The sequence below is a fragment of the Theropithecus gelada genome, chromosome 13 (genome assembly GCF_003255815.1).
Source record: "Theropithecus gelada isolate Dixy chromosome 13, Tgel_1.0, whole genome shotgun sequence".
NCBI classification, from domain to species: Eukaryota; Metazoa; Chordata; class Mammalia; order Primates; family Cercopithecidae; genus Theropithecus; species Theropithecus gelada.
The window spans coordinates 6207540-6225322 of NC_037681.1; positions in this window are offsets into that span (position 1 = coordinate 6207540).

Below are 17783 nucleotides of genomic sequence, written 5' to 3' on the forward strand. Positions count from 1 at the left end.
GGTTTCTTCTTTTCTTCTCCTGCAGTTTCTTTTCTCTTGCTTCTTCGGCTATGGGTTCTGGTTCCAGTTCCAACGACTCATTAGTCAGTTTCTCAGGAACCATTGTTTGCTGTCTCAACCACAGCCTTGTTGGATAATATGTTGTCCTGTGACATTACGATGGCTATGAAATCACTAGGTGATAGGAATTTTGTTATGTAATAATATATATTATATTATATTATATATAATTATATATAATAAATAATGTAATATAGTATATATAATATATAATAAATAATGTAATATATTATATATAATATATAATAATGTATATAATATATAATTATGTAATATATAATATATATCATATATAATATATTTATATCATATTATATATAATGTAATATATTATATAATAAATTACATTATAATGACATATAATATATAATATATCATGATATATTATAATGACATATATATGATTATATATTAAAAGACATAATACATAATATATGATTATATATTAAATGACATATAATATATAATATATGATTATATATTTCATGACATATAATATATAATATGATTATACATTACATGACATAATATATAATATATATTAAAGGACATATATCATTATATATTATAATGACATATATACATCATACATAATGACATATAATATATAATGACATATAATATATAATATATCATATATTATATATTATAATAATACATTATATTACTCTTTTATATTTTTATTTTTTTATTTATTTATTTATTTTTTTTTTTTGAGACGGAGTCTCGCTCTGCCGCCCAGGCTGGAGTGCAATGGCCGGATCTCAGCTCACTGCAAGCTCCGCCTCCCGGGTTCACGCCATTCTCCTGCCTCAGCCTCCCAAGTAGCTGGGACTACAGGCACCCGCCACTACGCCCGGCTAGTTTTTTTGTATTTTTTAGTAGAGACGGGGTTTCACCGTGTTAGCCAGGATGGTCTCGATCTCCTGACCTTGTGATCCACCCGTCTCGGCCTCCCAAAGTGCTGGGATTACAGGCTTGAGCCACCGCGCCCGGCCTATATTACTCTTTTATAATCTCATGAGACCACCATTATATATGTGATCTATTATTGACCAAAACTTTGTTATGCAGTGTGTGATTGTATATATAGGTATATGAAGAAGTTGATATTAAGGAATTGGTTCACATAATTATGGAGGCTGACAAGTCCAAAATCTGCAGGTTGGGCTGGCAACCTGGAGACCCAGGAAGAGTCAATGTTGCAGTTCAAGCCTGAAGGCCATGGGCTGCCGAATCCACTCTTGCTTAGTCTTTTGTTTTATTCAGTCTTTCAACTGATTGGATGAGGTCCATCCTCGTTATGAGGGTGATCTGCTTTACTCAAAGCCCATCCATTTAAATGTAAAAATCTCATCCAAGAACACCTACAGAAACGTCTGGAATAATGTTTGGCCACATGTCTAGACACTGTAGCCCAGCCAAAATGATGCTTAAAATGAACCATCACACCAACTGTGCCATTGACCCGTACCCACCAAGGCGAGACATGATCAGAGACTGAGCAATTTTCACAGTTTGGACACAGCTATGAGCAACACAGCAGTGATTCAGCAAGTTCACAATAGTTTTACCAGGCAGCCAATTGAAGCAGATGACAGCTACTAGGAAAGACACTTCTTATTTTTGTGAGATGTGCTCCTGTGGCTGAAAGATTGTGTGAATGAGGTAGATTGAGAGAAGAGCCAATTGATTTAGACTGCTGCAATCAAGGCAACTGGATAGTCTAGTGATGCCAGCTCAGAAAAAGAACAGTAAAGTATAGTGAAAACAAAATTCTATTTAACCTGGTTCTAGCAGAGCACCAGCAAGTAAGGAAAAAAAAAAAAAAAACACAGCTGCAAAGAAAACTCAAGACGCCCCATAGAGAGGGTACTTTGGGATCTGATGCATGCTTGCTGATGGCACCCATCCGTCCTGTCTCTGCTGGACGCCTAGCAGTGTTCCTCACCTGCACTGTAGGTGTCTAATGCATGCTAAGTAAAAGTGATATTAAGAGCTGCTTGCCAAATTCCATTTCACATTGTATCTCAGAATTTCTTTTAGTTTTTCTAGAAATGTAACTACTATAATGGACCTTAAAAAGGCACAAATGGGGCCAGGTGCTGTGGCTCACACCTGTAATCCCAGCGTTTTGGGAGGCCGAGGTGGGTGGATCACTTGAGGCCAGAAGTTTGAGACCAGCCTAGTGAACACGAAGAAATCCTGTCTAAAACTACAAAAATTAGCCGGAGTTGGTGGTAGGCACCTGTAATCCCAGCTACTCAGGAGGCTGAGGAAGGAGAATCACTTGAACCTGGGAGGCAGAGGCTGAAGTGAGCTGAGATCACACTAATGCACTCCAGCCTGGGCAACAGGGAGAGACTCTATCTCAAAAAAAAAAAAAAAAAAAAAAAAAAAAAAAAAAAAAAAAAAAAAAAGCACAAACGGTATTCTGTATCTGAAAATTGTTTGGATTAACTTTTGATCTTTTGCCTGGTTAAAGAATTAAAATTCTTATCTCAGATCATGCTTAAACTATACCTTATTTCTTCTCATCACAATAGAATAAATTAGTGTCATTTATGATACTTGATTGCCTCAAGGATATTTTAACACAATTTTGTTTCTTGTCTTTTGTACCACTCATTTGAAAACTTATGGTCTTAATGCAAATAATCTGATAGTAATAAAAGTATAACCCCTAGTAATTTCCATATTGCTGCCTCGAGAAAAGTTAAAGACATCCCAATTTATTCTGGCAAGAAAAAAATTTTTAATAAGCAAAAGCCTTGTCTGACCAAGTGCTTCACAAAAGAGGATATCTAAATGGCCAATAAGCAGATGAAAATGTTCTCAAACCATTATTTATCAAGGAAATGTAAATTAAAACCACAACAAGATACCATAACACACCCACTTAAGTGTCTAAAGAGACTGACCATACCAAATGTCGGCAAGTAGACAGAGCAAATGGAGCTCTCACTGCTGGTAGAAATGCAAAATGATATAGTGACATTGGACAAATGTCTGGGATTTTCTAGCAAAATTAAACACTCACCTCTCAGATCACCCAGGAATTCTACCCCTAGGTTTTTATCAAATAGAAGTAAGTGCAAATATCCATCAAAATACTCATAAGCTTTATTTGTAATAGCTAAAAACAGACACAACTCAAATACCTATTAAATGTTTATCCAGACACAATCCAAATACAATACAGTCATGCTCTGCACAATCATGGTCCCATGAAATTATAATGGAATGAAAACTTCCTATCACCCAAGTGCACACTGTTTATAAAGTCTACAGTGGTGTACAATAACATCCTAGGCTTTCACATTCACTCACCACTCACTCACTGACTCACCAGAGCAACTTCCAGTCCTGCAAGCTCCATTCATGGTAAGTGCCCTGTACAAGCGTACCATTTTTATCTTTTATACCATATTTTTACCGTACCTTTTTAAATTTTTAGGTATGTTTAGATACACGAATACTTACCATTGTGTTACAATTGCCAACAGTAGTCAGTACAATAACATGTGACAAACGTTTGCAGCCCAGGAGCAGTAGGCCATACAGCCTGGGTGTGCAGTAGGCTGCAAAATGTAGAATTGTGTAAGTACACTCTATGATGTTCACACAACACAAAATTACCAAATGATGCATTTCTCAGAATGTGTCCACATCATAATGCGACGTGGGACTGTCACTGTCTAGACATACAATGAAAAACTACTCAGCAACGAAAAAGAACAAATTGCTGACACACAAACTTGGATGAATCTCAAAAACATTCTGGGTGAAAGAAACTACTCAAAAAGAATGTTTACTGTGTGATTCCATTTTTATGTTTAAGAACAGGTAAAATTAACCTGTGATGATAGACGTCAGAGTTATGGTTACCCCTGAGGAGGGGAGTTTACGAGATGGGACAGGAGGGGACTCTCTCCTTCTCTAGGGTGACAGAAATGCTCTGGATCCTGGAGTGGGTGATGGTTGCATGGGGTCATATAAAAATAAAACTTGCTTTTTACATACAGATTTTATTCTATGTAATATATATCTCAATTTTTAAACTGCAGAACCAAATAAAGATGGAGAGCAGGGAGCTGTGCTTTTTTCATTTTTCTCCCAGGTGCTGGAAATGAGCACTTCTGGAGGGGCTGAGGCTACAGGAGGTTAGAGAACTCCTGCAGGTCCAAAGACATCTTAGAACCAAGCTCTGGCTGGTCTTCTCTCCAGCAGCTGGGAGGAGGGCCTCTCTGCACTTGACAGAGCAGCCCAGCTCCAGCTTGGCAGCCTACAAGTGAAAACAGCTTCTCTGTAGAAAGTTCTAGAACATCCACCCCCTCTTTCACAGTGTGGCTGGCTTCCTCCATCAGCCTCTACAGGTGTCAGAAGGCATCAATAGCACCCTAACCACAGCCCAAGGGACTCTCCATGCCTAGCCATAATTCAGCAGCACCAGGGTGACCCCTCAGTGGAGAGGCAGGCTTTCTTTGAGACTCTGAACATTGAACCAGGACCACTTGCCCCTGCCGGTCTTTCCAGGCAGACTGGGAGACAGTGGTATTGGGGACCATTCTTTCTTGGGCTACTCTGGGCCGGGCATCTAATAAAATGCTCTCTTTCCCATCCACTGATTCCTTAAGCCCCAGTGTAAGTCAGGTTTCTCACCCCAAGTGGAGGGGTCATCACGCTAGGGGGCTGGGTTCCTGGATTCAGATCCCTCCTTTCTTCCTCTGTCTTCTCCCCTATCTCTTCAGCTGTACTTTCTCCTGTGCTCACTGTATTCTCTAGATTCCTTTCTTGCCTCATCCTTACACTCTTGAGTTCAGAGTAACTTCTGAACTTCTCTCTCCCAGGGTTCACACCAGTTGCCCAAAAAGGACTGTAATTGGGCCACTCCAGGACCAATCACTGTGGCAGGGGGCATAGACTCTCTGATTGGCCAGCCAGGTGATGGGATCACCCTTGGCTGACAGTCCCACTGCCTGCAGCCAGGGAAGAGCAGAGTCAAAAAGAAAGCAAAGCCACGCATGCAGAGAGGTTACCAGTGTCCATCCAGATGCCCACTTCACAGACAGGCAGCCAAGGGCCGGGACCCAGCTCTCGTAGCCCGAAGTGGTAGAACTGAGCTTTGAGACCAGCTGCCTGTCAGGGGTCAGGGTGCAGGAAGCGGAAACCCCCAGAAGCCTGTCTGTGTCTACAGGTGTCAGAAGGCATCTCAGTCTGCCTCCCACTTTCACATACGGGGACGAGCCCCGTGCTCTACAGCTTGTGGCACTCTCTCTCCACCGGGCCAGAAGCCACGGAGCAGACAGAGTCCCAGTTCTGACTCCTCCCGCTTTCCACAACCCACACTGCTATCACTGGCAATCACAGTAGGAGGGTTTGTCTCTGTGCAAACAATGATACTGATCTGGCTCTTGCTAAAGTCAGGGGCAGACGTTCCCTTCTGGAGCGGTCTGCACAGGAAGGATTTCCCTGCTGTGAGGGAAACACGGGGCTGGGAGAGGAGCCCGGACACATCACACACAGGCCTCTGCTTGTCTTCACTCTCTGGAAAATAGAAGTTAGGGGCCAGGGAGGGGAGTGGGGAAAACAAGAGGTGTTCTCCCTGGGCTTGGGAAATTGGGCCTGGGAGGGGACCCCTTGAGACAGCACCCGGCTGCCCTGGGACTTATGGCAAAAAGCAGGTAGCTGCCTTTTCTTTTATACCCTGCCCTCGGGCCTCAGCTGCCAGTGCCTGTCTAGCGGTGTGACAGGGTCTTTTCCTCCCATTCTAAGTCCTGCAGAAGCGCCCAAGCTTCTGAGGACATCCCCAACACAATCCCTATTCCTGGTGGGTGACACGCAGGAGAGGGTCCGTGCTACAGGGACTGTGGAAGGAAGCAGTTTGGAGAAAGACTCATGAAAGCGATGACTCCTGAGCTGGGATGTGAAAGATAAATAGGAGTTTTCCACGTGGTGGGGCTTGGGGGCAGAGCATCCCAGACAGCTGGATTAGTAATGTCATCAGGTGTGGTCCTGGGAATTGCTGGCTCTTTGCTATGTGGGAGATAAAGGTGAGTCCTCCAGTGGAGAGAAGAAAGGAGAGGAGGCAGGTGGCTGACCCGGCAGGGCCCCCTGGGCCCTGCTACTCCCCATGTCTGAGTCCGTCTCCGTGACTCTGCCATTTCCCACCATCGAGATCATTGTTAGCCTAACACTGTTCTTCAGACCAACGGAGAAGGAAATCCATTTAATTCCACTACAAAAATGAAAAACCATGTTACTTGTCCAAAAAGAAGATGGCCACAAAAACCAAAATGTCACTATTAAAATAAACAGCATCCACTCGTATGCCACCTAAAGACTCCTGATGTGCCACTTACCGTATTTTGAGAAACTGCCATGGGCGACAAGGAGCCAAGAAAGGATTTTCAGCAAGGGAATCATGTGATCAGATTTGTGCTTTAAAAAGACCAGTCTGATGAGAAGGGATCAAGGGGCTGGAAGAGGGCCAGGCCGGAGGAGAGAGCAGTTCATCAGTTGTCTATTTTTACGAACCCTGTACAGAGTTGCTCTTTTTTATTTAGTTGTCCTTGAAACTAAATTCCACATAAAACTAAATCGGGCATTCCCTTCTAGAAGCAGCTCAGTATCACCAGCAACTTGGGAATGGTGGAAATGGCCATTTGGTGCAAAGGACCATTTGGTTATGTGTGGCCGGCTTGAGTCCCAACTGGCCCTCACGTTCCTCACTTTGAGGGGTGAATTTAGAATCTGGGCTTCTGATATCTCTGGGTGTAGAAGCAAGCAAAATCCTCCCTCCTCTCTTTTCAGGGCTGAACTCATCCAGAGGGAAGTGGAGATGGTGTTGGCTGTGGTTATCTTTCCTCCACTCGAGGGACTGAAGCTAGGCTGTCCCATGGCACCGGGCTCATAGCTGGCCGTGGGCATGTCAAGTTCTTGTATTGTCTCCAGCAGTAGCCGAGGAGCGACGGCCCTGTGTGCAGGCCCGAAAGCCAGGGTAACTCCCAGATTTCTTTTCTGAGGTGGCTAATTTTATGTGTCAGCTTGGCTAGGCCGTGGTACCCAGCTGTTGGGTCAAACACCAGTCTCCGTGTTTCTGTGAGGCATTTTTTAGATGTCATTAACGTTGAAATCAACAGACTTTGAGTAAAGCAGAGCAGATTACCCGTCATAACATGGGTGGGCCTCATTCCATCAGTTGAAGGCCTGAAGAGAAAAGACTGAGGTCCCCCGAGGAAGTCAGAATTCTCCAGACTACAGCATAGAAATACTGCTCAAGTGTTTTAGATTTAGGATCCAAGACTACAGCATTAACTCCTGCCAGAAGTCCTAGCCTGTCAGCCTGCTCTGCAGATTTCAGGTTCTCTCTCTCTGTCTCTTTCTCTCTCCATCCTATTAGTCCTATTTCTCTGGAGAATCCTGATTCATACAATTGCTGTAACCTGGGGCAAGCCACAGCACTGAGTGTTTTATTGTCGGAGTTGTTTTTAATCTATTGCCACCATCCCCAAATGTAGTGGTTAAAAACAACAGTTGACTGGGCGCGGTGGCTCACGCCTGTAATCCCAGCACTTTGGGAGGCCAAGGCAGGCGGATCAGGAGGTCAGGAGATCTAGACCATCCTGGCTAACACAGTGAAACCCCATCTCTACTAAAAATACAAAAACAAACAAAAAAAAAATAGCTGGGCGTGGTGGTGGGTGCCTGTAGTCCCAGCTACTCAGGAAGCTGAAGTGGGAGAATGGTGTGAACCCGGGAGGTGGAGCTTGCAGTGAGCCAAGATTGCGCCACAGCACTCCAGCCTGGGCGACAGAGCCAGACTCCATCTCAAAGAAACAAAAAACAAAAAACAGTCATTTTATTACTTCTGTGGGTTGACTGCTTGGCAGGTTTCCATTTCCACGTGACACTGGTGACATTAGCAGGGGCCACAGTCATTTGGGGTTCAACAGGGCTGGAGCCTCCAAGCAGTCTCCCCTGATGTGGCTGGCATTCGGTGCTACCTCCTGGCTGGAACCCTGACTCGTGCTGGGGCTGTCACCACGGTGCCTAGGTTCTCTTCCACATGCCTCTGTATGTGACCCAGACTTCTTGTAGCATGGAGACTGGGGCCCAAGGGAAGGAAGGAAGCAGAAGCCGCCAGTTAACACTTAAGGCCTTGGCTCAGAAGTCCCAGAGTATAATTCTATAGGATTTTCTTGGGCAGAGCAGTCCCAGGGCCAGCTCAGACTCAGGCGAGAGGCAGGGGTGGGCATGGGGTAGATGCCACCTCTCAGTGAGTGGTGGCAAGTGTGTAGAGGAGAGAATGAAGGGACGGCGACCATCTTTAGAAATTCTCAACCACACCAAATAGATTTCCCTTTTTGCCTTGAGAAATCCGGTGATACATAAACATCATTACGTTATTTATGTCAATTTGGGAATAAATGTGTTAATTTGCAATGTAGTCTCTGTCCACTTCCCAAGAGGATACGTAGTAGCTTTTAATGAATGTATTACAGAAATAGTATTGTTTCCATCAAAATAAAAAATGATTAAAGGCCATGCAGAGGCAGGAGAAAAACATAACATATCTTTAAGCTTGATGAAAGTAGTTTCTGCCATTGTGTTTCCAGCTCACCAAGCTCCTGTATCTATTGGAAAATGGAAGTCCAGCCTTACCAGCTTGTGAGCCTTGTCTGAAGGGAGCCAGGGCTTGCCAATGGAACCACCTCCATGAGCTACAATTCCTGTTATCATTAACACCATTATGTCTATTTTTTGAGAGAGATGAACTTTTCATGGTGTTACATTTTGGAAAAAAAAAAAAAAGACTGGGTGAACAGTCAGGTAGGAAAGCAGCGGAACAAACAGTCCCTTAAATTCTGATTATGTAGGACATTCTTCTTTGCCCTGGGCCTGGGAAAATGCAGCATGTTCCAGAGCAAAAGTCCTAATGAGGGAACTAAACCAGTGGGACCTAAACCAATGTCCTGGCTCACTGAGGACCCCTTAGAACCAAATCTCTGGGTGTGGACAGTCTCCCATACTTTTCAAAAATTCCCCCGATGACTAGTGAACAACCGGGGGTAAGAACCAGTGGCTCAGAGGAATAAGCACCCAGTTGTATGTATGAGCTCGCTAAGCTGGCTCAGGTCTATGTTGAATTCTCTGCTAGGCAGATCCTCATACAAAATGGCAGAGATGGTTCTTACTGAACAACAGGTGACAACTCCAGACTCTGCCGGAAGTTTCAGGCTCTGGGTTCCAGGACAATGCATGGCACTCAGTCCAGCATTGCAGGTGGAAGAGCGACAGTGAAAAGACCGAAGTCAATTAAAATGTGTTAACCAAAACAGGAAACACGAGTGAGGTGATTGAGAGTGTGTTTAACTTAGATGTGTGATTTTATCAATCCTTTCATTGTTCAAAAACCCTTATTTTTTAAAGATATTTTCAAAACAAGTCCAAACCTTACTTTTCATTCCAAATTCGCGTTCCGTCTATACTTGCATTTGGGGAAAGATTGAAACAAAACACAAATACTTTGTAGCAATGTTGGAGTGTCATGTTCTTTGCAGAGGGACAGGAAAAAAAAGGGATTTTTTTTCTTATCAAGAGATGCTGTTTCCTCAAGAAGAAAGGGCATCAGTCCAAGGCACTTGTTTGCTCAAAAAGATTATTAAAGAACAAGCATATTTTGTCTGTGGTGACAACAGGATCTCCCCCTACTAGTAAACTCACAGCATCAGTACGCACGCAGTGTGATGCATTTTCAAAGGTCCTCACCTTTCCAGATCCAACAGGGCTCTTGTGCACATACTCAATGTTTCTATGGCAAATCCCCTGTGTATGAAAATTAGACCCTTCCAAAAAACAAATTTACTAGTCAATAACCATCATCACTTTTTTTTTTTGGTCACATGAAATTTGGGAACAAAATTAAAGGGCTCTTCATGGAAATCAACCTCTCTTTTTGGAGAAAGCTGTCAGGTACACTTAATAAGTCTCTGTGAAGTGACCTGGTTGAATATGCTGGTTTTCCATTACATAAATGCCATACACTCATGAAAACATTGCTGAAACATATTCAAGAACATGGAAAGATGATCACTGTAGAATTCTGAGTGGAAAAGAAGTGTATTATGAAAAGTAGGCAGTGCAATGATCCCATTTTGCTTATCTAGCTAGCTAGCCATCTGCCTTAGTCCATTTGAGCTGCTATAACAAAATACCTCAGACTGGGGAATTTATAAACCATAGAAATGTATTGCTCGCAGTTCTGGAACTTGAGAAGTCCAAGATCAGGGTGTGGGCAGATCCAGCGTCTGGTGAAGGCTCCCTCTGCTTCATAGATGGCACCTCTTGCTACACCCTCACATGGTGGAAGGTGTGAACAGCTAGCTCCCTCACACATCTTTTGGAAAGCGATGAATCCCGTTCGTGAGGGCTCTGCCCTCATGGCTTCCTCACCTATTGGCAATTAAATTTCAAGGTATGAATCTTGGGGGTACCCATTCAAACCATAGCACTAGCTACCTATTTTTTGACCTACATACATACATGCATATGCAATACCTTTAAAGAGATAGAGCAAAATGTCCAGAGTGGCGATCTCTGTTTTATTTCCTTTTTTTGTTTGTTTGCTTGTATTTATTTTCTAGGTTTCGAATAACAGGTGTGTGAATTCTTAGGCTAAAAATTTTAAAAAGACGACAAGAGATATTGAAGGAGCTAAGATCCAGGGGAATAAACCAGCTAGTACATCTGCCCTACTGCGATTTGAAATTGCAGCCTCTCCGGCAGTCCACGCCACAGGAAGGGCCACTTGCTCCCACACCCACCCCAAGCGCAGATGTGAGAGCGTTCGGCAGGACCCATCCTGCTGGCTCTAATGATTAACCACAGTTCCGGAGAATATTCTTGATGTTTTTGAGACTCAATTTCTGGGGAGGAAGCACAGCTATAGAATTGGCAGGTTCAGAACTGGACACTGGTGTGCGTGGTCCACTCAAGCTAGCAGATCAAGGATCCTCCAACTTACATCCAGGCAGGACAGAACTGGCCACCCTGGCAAGGTAGCCCTTAGTGGCCCTGAAAACAGACATCTTTCACCATTTAGCTTTTATTTGGAGGGGAGTTTGTTTCTGGGAAGGCATCGATGTGGCTTTCTGGAGATTGACAGGGTTGTACGGTGCTCCTCACACCCTGGCACCTCGGTCAGTGCCCAACCCAGACTTCCCCAAGCTCTGCCTGACTTTCCTGTACACAGACAGGGTGGGCAGTGCCCAATAATCAGGGACTGGGGGCCCAGGGTTCTGGGCCCCATGAGGGATGTCAGGCAATGCAAGCCTGTACTTCATCACCTGCGAAAAGGATCTCCTGAAGCCTGGGTAGCAGTCAGCTGTATGAATTAAATGTGTGCATGGAAATTGCCTGAGTGCCCTGTCCCTACTATTGTCAAGCCACGTGGTTGCTAGAGTACAGAAAAAATATATATATTAGGTAATTTCCTCAGGAGTGGGGATTTTTATGTTTTGCTCACTGCGTCCTAGTGCCTAGAATGCTACCTGACACAGAATAAGCATCCAGTAAACACATCCATCATTGAGCGCATGAATGAATGAAGGAATGAAAATTGCTAGAAATCAAAGAAGCCCACGTAACACCACCATATTATCATTTTGTATTTTAAGCCACCAAAAAATCCCAGCTTGTTGGTTTTTTGCAGTAAGCGGTGTTTTGTACTTACAAAATACAAAAAGTCCTGGTGAAGAATACCTAGATATCTGCCACGTATCTACTATTGATGGCAACATATATCAATGTAGCTCTTTTGGAAAGCAGTTTAGTAATGGAGTCATTTAAAGGTTCCTACTCAGTAATTCTAGTTCTGTAACTTTATGTTAAACAAACAGTCCAGAAAAAGGAAAACGTCACATGCAGAAAATGTTCACTGAAAAATAATAATGAATAAATGAATGCAGTCCTAGTGGATGGGCGAATAACTTCTGTTTATTGAGGCCTGTGTAACAGGGTGGCAAAGTAGGGAGTAAAAAAGGCAGTAAGTGTCAGTATATAAGGAGTCCAACCGTAAAATATATTTTTGGGAAAAGCCTGGAAGGATAGAGAGTTTATGTATTTTTTTCCTCTAATTTTTGTCATCGCATTCTTTTTAACCCAAAAGAACTCAACCAAATCAGACTGGCATACATTAGGCCATGCCTACTTAAGAAGCTAGGTTTTCAAATCACAGCAGGGTAGATGTGCTAGCTGGCTTATTGCCCTAGGAATCTTGGCTCCTTCAATATTTCGTCTTTTTTTTTTTTTTGCCTTACATAAATAAGAATTCACACACATCTTATCCTGTAGGCATAGGTATGGCAGTTGTACAAGGCACTCAGGCATGTACATGGTTCCCAAGGGAGGGATCTGCCATCACCACCCACCCTCCCAGCGCTAGGAGGACCCTCAGCCTCCAGGTTTCATGCCACTGGACAGGGAAGTTTTAAGGCAGACTTGGCCATGGGGCCACCATCCTTGAGTATCAATTACAGCTGTAGGGTCACCATCATTTAGCACCATCTGGCCACAGATTGGATAATATCGCCAGAAATAATTCTTTGGACTTTGGCACAGCAGGTATTGATTGAACAATCTCTGACTTTGGCCCAATAAGCATTTTGACTGGCTTTGGATGGTGAAACCAGGAATGTATCAGGACACACTTCCTTCCAATGGCAGTAGGGCAGTATCCAGTTTACCTACAAGGGGTATCAGCTTATCCAAATGTAAGGACAGCCCCCTGCAGAGAGCCTCTGATTCTTGCTGATTCAGCACAAAAGTGTGGTTCTTAATCTTGCTGAAATCACCTGGGAAGCTTTAAAAATCATTGATCCCTGACTCCCCCTCCCAGGCACTCTGTGTTAAATGGTTTGCTGAACAGTCCAGGGCATTGGAAATGTTTAAAGCTCCCCAAATGGTTTATATGAGCAGCTAAGGATGATCTACCATCTTATGGTATCAGTGGCAGAGATCTGTATTGAGCACACTCAGATTGAGCCCATAGATGGTCAAAATCTCTGTGCAGAGCCACAAGGGTAAGGGGCCCCAAGGTTAGGGCTTATAGAGACTGAGAGGCTGGGTGCAGTGGGGTTCTCCGTCACTCATTGGCACTGCAACCTTGGCCCAGTGGCATACTCCTTCTGAGCCTCTACTTCCCCATCTGAAAAGTGGGGATGGTGACCACCTTACCAACTTCACAGGGCTGTTCAGAATATAATGAGACAGTGCAAAAGGAGGTGGGCACCTCAGGAGGTGAGAGCACAGCTGTTCTCATGGATTGTCTGGGCATCCTGAAAGAATAGCAGCACTTTGAATTCACAGAGCCGTGTCTACACCCCCACTACTCTTCATAGACCTGATGGAGAGCTACACACCTGGCTTATCTAGTAAGCAACTTAGATACCCAGTGAATTAGTGGGTCTTCAATTTGCAGAAAATAGGAAATGGAGGAAATGGAAATAGGGCAGATGTTGATGCCAAACTCTCCCAAGATCTCCACTGAAGGACTGTCTTAGTCAGTTTGGGATGCTATAACAAAACTATCATAGACTGAGTGACTTAAGCAACCAACATTTATTTCTCACAGTTCTGGAAGCTGAGGAGTCTGAGATCAAGGTGCTAGCAGCCTTGGGGGTCCTCTTCCTGGTTCGTGGTCAGCTGTCTTCTCACTGTGTCCTCACATGGCAGAAGAGGCAAGAGTGAGCTCTGGGCCTCTTTGATCAGGGCATTAATCCCATTCATGAGGGCTCCAGCCTTATGACCTCATCACCTCCCAAAGGCCCCACCTCCAATACCATCACCTGGGGGTTAGGATTTCAACACAGGAATTTATGGGGACACACAAATATTTAGACAGTGACAGAGCTAATTCAGGTATATTTAGCAAGAGTGTAGGCCCCTCCTCAGAAGAGAATTTGACCCGTTTAGCAGTAAAATTATCTCCTTTAGAGGGCAAAGAAGCAGAAATCAGTAAGATCTCTGAGACCCACACAAGAAGAAAGCTCCAGACTCAAGACAATGCAGGGAAACTACCAGGGACCAGAATCTGGGGCCTGTATCTTAAAGAGGAGATAAATTCACAAATACTCAGCATCCTCAAGTGAGCTTCTCACTCCCTGATGGCCCTGACAGTCACAGAGAGATTCCAGGGAAAAGGAATCTTCATTCGGTCACTTAAGCTGAAGAGCAAAGCAGTGAACACATCACAATTTTTTTTTTTTTTTTTTTTTTTTGAGACGGAGTCTCGCTCTGTCGCCCAGGCTGGAGTGCAGTGGCCGGATCTCAGCTCACTGCAAGCTCCGCCTCCCCGGTTTACGTCATTCTCCTGCCTCAGCCTCCTGAGTAGCTGGGACCACAGGCGCCCGCCACCTCGCCCGGCTAGTTTTTTGTATTTTTTAGTAGAGACAGGGTTTCACCGTGTTAGCCAGGATAGTCTCGATCTCCTGACCTCGTGATCCGCCCGTCTCGGCCTCCCAAAGTGCTGGGATTACAGGCTTGAGCCACCGCGCCCGGTCACACATCACATTTTAGGAAATGTGTGACAGTTGCTGGCCACACACATACTGATTTCTTCCCCTACCCCTGCTGTGGGACTGAGGTTTCATAGCTGACTAAAATGAACTGGAGAATCACATCCCTGTCTCTGGTTTGGCCTGGAAGGGACTGGCCCTTGGCATTGTGTGGATGACAACCACTAGAGGAGGCTTCTTGCTTCCTGGTTCAGCTATGGAAGTGGCTGTAGATCAAGCCCACGCCGAGGGCATGCGGTGGGCAGCCCACCCCTCTGCCTACCCTCCCTTCTGCCTGTCTACTGCAAGCAATCTCAAGGTTGTCCTTGGGTTCTGTCTTGTGTTAAACACACACTCACACACACACACACCCCCCTCTCTCTTTTTAAAGATGTGTGTGGTAACCATAGAAACTGTCTTTTGCACACATTTGTGTTTTGGAAAAATATCCCTCCTGTGTGTGTGTCTGGCTTATGTTGTCTCCACTGAATTGTGGGCTCCTGGAGGGAAGGGATCTGTGTCTTGGAGGGGAGTCTGAGAGAGGCTCCTGCCCTCCCTCTGCAAGCGGGGCCAAAGCTCTGGCTTCGTTAGAGCCAAGGCTCGAGGAACCTACAAGAGGTAGCCAAAACTAGACACCCCACCCATCTACCCAGCTTTGTAAGGTGTGAGCTGAGATTCTGGTGCAGCAACTCTAATCCTTGTCACAGCATCCTGATTTCACCACCACCATTATCTCCATTTTAAAGATGGGGAAACTGAGGCACAGGGTGTCTAAGCAACAAGCCAAGGTGCCACAGTTACTAAAAGTGCAGGACCCAGGATATAAACCCCGGCCATCGGCACCTGAGCCCACAGTTGTAATCACTCTACCAGGCTGCTGTGCTCCTAGATGGGGTGGGGTTTCTGAGGGTCCCTAGCCTGGCTGGCCCAGCATTCCCTGGGAGATTTGACATGCAGATGTCCACACACGCCCTTGCCGAATCAGGATCTGAGGAGACTTGATTCCTAGGAATCTCTAGCTGATTCAATGTGGCAGGCCACACAAAGGTAACTAGCATCCTTAGGACTAAAACTGGATTATAGTTTCTGCATGGACCTGCCTGGACACAGACATGTTCCTGAAAAGACCTGGGTATACAGCAATTGTGGCCTGTGAGTCAAAGCCCAAAGCTACTAGGGGAGCCAGTTCTGGAAAGATCTCTCCAACAGCTGTTTACAGAGCCCCAGGGCTCCCCGAGAGGCATCTTTGCCTCAAAGCACTTAGCTCTTCCATCCAACACACTTGAATCAAGCCTTTTCTTTTCTTTTTCTTTTTGTTTTTGAGACGGAGTCTTACTTTGTCACCCAGGCTGGAGCGCAATGATGCAATCTCAGCTCACTGCAACCTCCGCTTCCTGGGTTCAAGCGATTTTCCTGCCCCAGCTTTCTGGGATTACAGGCATGCGCCGCCATGCCCGGCTAATTTTTGTATTTTTAGTAGAGAAGGAGTTTCACCATATTGGCCAGATTGGTCTCAAACTCCTAAACTCAGGTAATCCGCCCACCTCGGCCTCCCAAAGTGCTGGGATTACAGGCATGAGCCACCACACCCAGCTTGTATTGAGCCTTTTCTATGGGCTAGGCAAACTGGCATGGTGTGTGCTCAACATGCAGAAGACAGGCAGCTCTCTGGTTGTGCATGGAGCTCCCAGCACAATGCCCAGCCCGTGGGATGGAGCAGAGCAGCCAGGCTGCTGACTGCCTGGAGAGAACACCTACGACAAGCCTGGCGGGAAGTCTGGCAGACCCGCAAACCCTGTTTGCCTCATGCATAAAATGCATGGGATGATAATAATAAAGGCTGCCTGGTCTGCTTTACCAAGTGGGAGGGAAATTGGCCAGTTTGGCCATCAACACTAGACACTCTCCATATGCTGAGTGATTTGCCACCACTCATTTCACTTACCTGGTGGTCCTGAGGGGAAGAGATTTTCATCTCCATTTGATGAAGAAGGATGCTAAGGAGTAAATGCAGACCTGAGATTCATACCCAACTCTGCAGATTGTAAGCAATTTTCACTGTGATGATCAAAGTGGAAGAGTGGAATGAGGACAAACAGTGACAATATTGGAGGCCTGCACTGTGGGACCCACGGCAGGAGGGCACAGGCCTCTGGGATCTGGGTTGAACGCCCTGGGGCCTGGGCTGGAGGGGGAGAAGTTAGTGAGATGGAAGTCAGAACAGGTTTGCAAAGGGTAGGGCTGGCCTGGGGAGCCCATGGCCCATGTACACTGGTGCAATGGTGATAATGAGGATGATCATTTTTAAAAAGAATACCACCTCCGTACTTAAAAGCACGGGGAAAACGTATCAGCCAAGATGACTGCAGTAAGATCTCCTATCCCAACACTCCTCCCAAACAGAGGTTGGGTTTAGTGTCCATCCTTGAATCTGGGTGGACCTGCAAGTATGGCAGAAGTGACCTTCTGTGACTTCTGAGGCCAGGTTATGAAAGGCAATGCAGCTTCTTCCTGGTCTTATTGGGACACTCCCATTTGGAAGCCATCCACCATGCTGTGAGGAAGCTCAGGCCACACGGAGAGACCATAAGGAGGTGTGCCAGCCAACAGCCCCAGCTGAGATCTCACCACCAGACAACATCGACCACTATCCACCACCATCCCTGTCAGTACAGAAGCCTTCAGGTGACTCCAGCCTAGCCTGACCACAACTACAAAAAGGACCGTGAGTGGCCCTTCCAAACTCAGTCAGCCCCCAGAACTATGAGAGCTAATAAAAAAGGATTGGTGTTAAGGTTTAAGCTACTAAGTTGTAGTGGCTCATTATACATCAATAGATCACTAGAAGAGAAAAATCCATTTTAATTGGGGCTTAGGCGAAAATGAAGTGCCTGGGCCAGGTAACAATTAATTTTCTCACTTTCAGTACCATAACAATTTCTAGAAGCTCAGTAACTATTTCTTTTCTTTTTTTTTTTTTTTTTTTTTTGAGACGGAGTCTCGCTGTGTCTCCCAGGCTGGAGTACAGTGGTGTGATCTCGGCTCACTGCAAGCTCCGCCTCCCAGGTTCACTCCATTCTCCCGCCTCAGCCTCCCAAGTAGCTGGGACTACAGGCGCCCGCCACCACACCCTGCTAGTTTTTTGTATTTTTAGTAGAGACAGGGTTT